Source organism: Equus quagga, chromosome 12, assembly GCF_021613505.1.
Source record: "Equus quagga isolate Etosha38 chromosome 12, UCLA_HA_Equagga_1.0, whole genome shotgun sequence".
NCBI classification, from domain to species: domain Eukaryota; kingdom Metazoa; phylum Chordata; class Mammalia; order Perissodactyla; family Equidae; genus Equus; species Equus quagga.
In genome coordinates, this window is record NC_060278.1 from 86625337 (window position 1) to 86630468 (window position 5132).

General features: G+C 47.3%; 1 long non-coding RNA gene across 1 annotated transcript; it reads right to left on the reverse strand.

Annotated features, from left to right (window-relative positions):
• Positions 1-399: 399 nt before the first annotated feature.
• Positions 400-2854, reverse strand: LOC124248369 (uncharacterized). Its single transcript, XR_006891016.1, has 2 exons — positions 2439-2854; positions 400-898 (listed from the first exon to the last, which is right to left on the reverse strand). It is a non-coding gene; the product is annotated as an uncharacterized LOC124248369 (long non-coding RNA).
• Positions 2855-5132: the final 2278 nt, after the last annotated feature.

A 5132-nucleotide genomic window follows, 5' to 3' on the forward strand; every position in this document is an offset into this window, starting at 1 on the left:
ATACCCACTGGGGGATTTCACTTGCTGCTTCAACTCATATTGTTCCCAGTCACGTACCATCACGCTGACAACTTTCTCCTCCCTATCTACTTTTTATGCCTCTGACTCTAGTCTCATCTTTCTACTTCCTTCATAGGGGCAAAAAATAAATTCCTCCCATTTTCTCAGAGAAAGTTGCTAAATTATCCCTTGTGTTGCTTAGGGCCTGATGCTCCTGCCTCCAGGGCCTGGCAGCTGAGTCAATCTTACTCAGATCACCTGTGGAGAGAGACTCTAGGGTACATCTGGGTTACATGTATAGTTTACTTTCGATCTTATCAAGGTGGGTTCTCAAACACAGTTCTCTCTTGTATCAGTTAAGAATTGCTATATAACAAACCCACCAAAAACATAACAGGCTTAAAACAACACTGTTTATTAGCTCATGATTCTCCAGGTCAGCAATTTGGGCTAGGCTCAGGTAGGTAGTATTTCTGGTCTTGGACAAGCTCATTCATGCACTGTGGTCAGCTGGGTGGCTCTGTTTCTGGGGGATGGTTGGCTGTCAGGGGGGGAACAGCTGTGACTTGGCCATACATCTTTTATGTTCCAGTAGGCTGGCCTGGGCTCCAAAAGTGAGAGCAGAAGCATGCAAGACTTCTGGAGGCTCAGGCTCAGAAATGGTATGATATCACTTCTGCCTCATTCTGTTGACCAAAGCAAGTCACAAGACCAGCCTAGATTCAAGGAGTGGAGAAATAGACTTCATCTCTTGATTGGAGAAGCTGCAAAGTCACATTCCACTGGGCATGGATACAGTGGGGGTGGAGGACTACAGGTTGGGTTCTCTGGAAAGCAGACTCTGAGATAGAGATTAACGTGCAGGAAGTTACTTCGGGAGTGCTCTTGGGATCGACACCTGTGGAAGAGAAAGGACTAGAACGGAGCAGAGGAAGAAGCTGAACTATGATGTCAGAACAAAGGCTTCGACTGACCCCATGGGAAAGTGTGAAGCTGGGATAGGTCTTCAAAATTGTCCTGAGTTGGGGTAAGAGGACCAGGCCTCTATGCTCCCAAGTTGGCCAATCATTGTATGCAGGCTAACGCAAAAAGGCAGCAGCCAAGGAAATTCCCCAGGAAGGCTTACATTAGGGGTCATCGGCCAACACTACTCCCAGTAGCTGGCAGAATAAATCCTTCATTCCTTGGGTGGGTAGGTGGGTGGCTGGGGGTGTCTGTGTGGAATATCAGAGTACACAACACTGCCACATCCCCCTAAGAATTATTATCCTGATTTTTTTTGATAACACAGTTGTCACTTGTCATATTCGTATACATTAAACATTTGTAATTGCTTATTAAAATGTTGCCTAAACTATGCATAGATTTTATATGATCATGATGCCAAATGCCACTCCTTTGAGCTCAGTTTTTGTAGTTTCACTGCTCATTTCTCTAGGTTATCTGCTCAAAACTTTAAGGAATGAGGAGAAACTGCTTTTTCCACCAGAAATCTAGGCAAGAACAATTTCAAACTGTGCTGGCAATGGAGTCACCCAATTGCAATTAGGGTAGAGACATGATATTGTTCTTTGCAGTAGGAGGAGAGAGAGGCTAAGATCTGGGTCATGGAGAGCGGATCTCTTAAAGTGGCATGTGAGAAGCCAGGATGGGAATTTGGCTGGAGGATCAAGTTGTGAGAGGAAAAAGAGAATGAGTGAGGCACGAAAGGATACAGAAACAGCCCCATCAGGGCAGCTCTTGGGATCTGGGCATTTTATGCCTTGAAAAGGCAAGATGCTGGCATTGCAAAATTCCAGAGGAGTCACCAAATCAGAATTTGGGGAGCTAGATGGAGAATTGTTTCCACCTGCAGCAAAGGAGAATTCCCTGTGACCACATAAAAAGCCTCTGCTTTTTGGAAAGAAAAGGTGTTGACCTTTATGTGGAGGCTGACATAGGGACGAACTTACAGGACAGGCCAGAAAGGAAGAAATTAGAGAAATGATCGGCAGGAAAGCCAGAGAGAACCACAAAATGTCAGGGCTTCTCAATTTAAAGCGGAGAAAACAGGGGCCGGCCCGGTGGCACAGCGGTTAAGTGGGCATGTTCCGCTTCGGCGGCCTGGGGTTCGCTGGTTCAGAACCTGGCTGTGGACATGGCACCACTTGGCAAAGCCATGTTGTGGTAGGCGTCCTACATATAAAGTAGAGGATGATGGGCACGGATGTTAGCTCAGGGCCAGCCTTCCTCAGCAAAACGAGGAAGATTGGCAGCAGTTAGCTCAGGGCTAATCTTCCTCAAAAAAATAAATTAAAAAAAAATAAAGTGGAGAAAACAGTTCAGCGATTAAATGATAGGACCAAGATCACATTGTGGGTTGTTGGCCAATCTGTTTAGCTCTCCAGATCTACCTTCCACCCACCTCCACCTGGCGATGCTGTGCCCCACAGGCTCACCTGCATGGCATATGTCAACAGGATCCTTTACTCTCCGGCTTTTGTTGGATTTTCCCAATGGGAGTCACCTGCAGGAGACTAGGGGATGGAAGGAAAGAGAAATGAGGGTATTTACTCCCCCAGCTCCCTCTGCACTGGGACCTTGAACTGGAATCATTCTAGAAGACCCTATTCTACAACATCAGCTCTTTCCACATTCCCGTAAGCACTCCCTCTCCTTGTCTCTTCAGGCCTGGAGTCATAATGCCCTCAAGTGTTGCAATCTCTGGGGTGCTTCCCCATCCTTATTGGTTTTCTTTAACGCTTCTTGCACCTTTATACATTCTGCCTTTATTAAACTCTCCTTGATTACTCCATTTGAATGCGCATCCCTTTTCTAATGCAACCCTGATGATACATCACTTGAGCCAGCTAGCTTAAAAGTTTTCATGGATAGTTGTCCCTTTTGTCTGCCCAGACTCAGAAACTCATACTTACGTCTGGCGAATTTCCCACCGTATGAGTCTTGATGAGAAGTGGAGCTTATTTCCCAGTGAAGAATGTGGAAGTGCTAGCTGCTTGCTTTTCCAGCCTCCCTTGCAGCAAGAGTTTGGGCATGTGACCTAGGCTCAGTCAATCAGAGGTACACACCAGACTTAGAATGAGAAGCCAGTGACACAAAGACACAGGAACTGTGGAGAGGCCCAATCTGGTGATAGTGGCCATAGAAGCAGCAATATCCTGTCTCTGGGGTAGCCCAGGCAGGAGGACCAGTGGCAGTCCCTAGTGTCCACGTGTGGAGTGTTAGCAGGGTCAGAGAGGTGAGCTGAAGGGTGTGGTACTCTGGTGGAGACAGTTTGGTCATCACTAGACTAGCCCTGTGCTTCTGCCACAGTGGCAGCCAGGTCTGGTTCTCTAGCCTTCCCAGCAATGCTAAAAGCCCTCGAGTATCTTTTCCACTGATTCCTTTTCTGCTTAAATTTACCAGAGTCCGTTTCTGTTGCTTGCATTTATGAATCCCAACTGGTGGAGGTTTCCTTGGAACCCAAGTGTGGAGTGCATCCAGGCCTCACAAGAAACCAGGAAACAGCCAGGGGCCACGGCAGCCACTCCCTGCCTCCCACTCTAGTGCCTCAGTGTCTCTCTCTCTGTGTATCCACCACATCCTTCTCCAGCTGCGGCTTTGTCTGAATTCATGGGAAAGCAGTATAGCCTGTTGGTTGGAAAGAGCCCACATTAGCCCCAGAATGCTTAGAGTCGAATACCGGATGTACAGCTTACTGTGAGGCTTTGGCCAGGCATCTCTTTCCTCATCTGTACAATGATCATAGTAGGGTCTTCTTATTTTTTTTTTTTTTTGAGGAAGATCAGCCCTGAGCTAACATCCACCACCAATCCTCCTCTTTTTGCTGAGGAAGATGGGCCCTGAGCTAACATCCATGCCCATCTTCCTCTGTGTTTGATATGTGGGATGCTGCCCCAGCATGGCTTGATGAGTGGTATGTACGTCAACGCCCAGGATCTGAACTGGCAAACCCCAGGCCACCGAAGTGGAGTGTGCAAGCTTAACCACTACACCACTGGGCTGGCCCTAGGTCTTCTTGTTTTCAGGACTAAATAAGATAGTATATGTAAAGCTGTCACTATGCTACTTGGCTCATAGTAGCCATCAATAATTGTTGCTACTATGGTCTTCAGCAGCAGCATTATTTTCATCATCATGATTCAAAGCCCTTATGGAGACTAGATAGAGCAGATGTCTTAAACTCAAGTGCCTACAGAAGCCGGACAGGCAACAGGAATAAGTGAAGCGGAGCCATGTATAAGAACACACTGGGAAGGGGCCGGCCCCGCGGCAAGTGGTTAAGTTCGCGCGCTCTGCTTTGGCGGCCCAGGGTTTCTCCAATTCGAATCCTGCGTGCGGACATGGCACCACTCATCAAGCCATGCTGAGGCGGCGTCCCACATGCCACAACTAGAAGCACCCAAAACTAAAAATACACAACTATGTACCAGGGGGCTTTGGGGAGAAACTACGGGCAGGGTGGAGACTATGGAATACGGAAGAGTGTGTGCCTGTCGAGAGGGAACAGCCAATTCTTAGCAGCGGCCATTTATTGCCACGTGGAATGTGGGCCCAGTGATGCCAGACTTTCTAATATTTCAAGAGAAGCCAGGAATGCATGTTTTTATGGGAAACTTGATGTTTTCAAACATCAATAATTTAAAAAAAAAAAACACTGTACAGACCAAACAAACCTTCCTAGGGCCACGATGGGGTGCAGATGCCAGTTTGTGTGTTCTGAATGCAAATCTCTGGGTCCAGTTAAAATTCTAAGGGAAAGAATCTGGTTGGGTCAGGTTTATTCCACTGATTCAATCAGCTATGTCTATGGCCCACTGCCTACCTAGCAAGAAATGTGGTGAAAACTCTCTGGGAAGTAGGAATGAGGTGACGGGCACTATTCAGAGAAGAGAGGCAAGGACTGAAGAGGTTTCCCAAGAGTTGCTTCTCTGTGGATCCCAGGGGTAATGAAAGCAAATATATCAGTAATGTAATAAGCCCCAGTAACTGCAAACAAGTTGGGGGCTTATTTTTTCTCACATAACAATGTGTCTGGGGGTAGGCAGAACAGGGCTGGTACAAAGGCTCAGGGAGCCAGCCCTGATGGCCTCACAGTTAAAGTTCAGTGCTCTCACTGCTTCAGTGGCCTG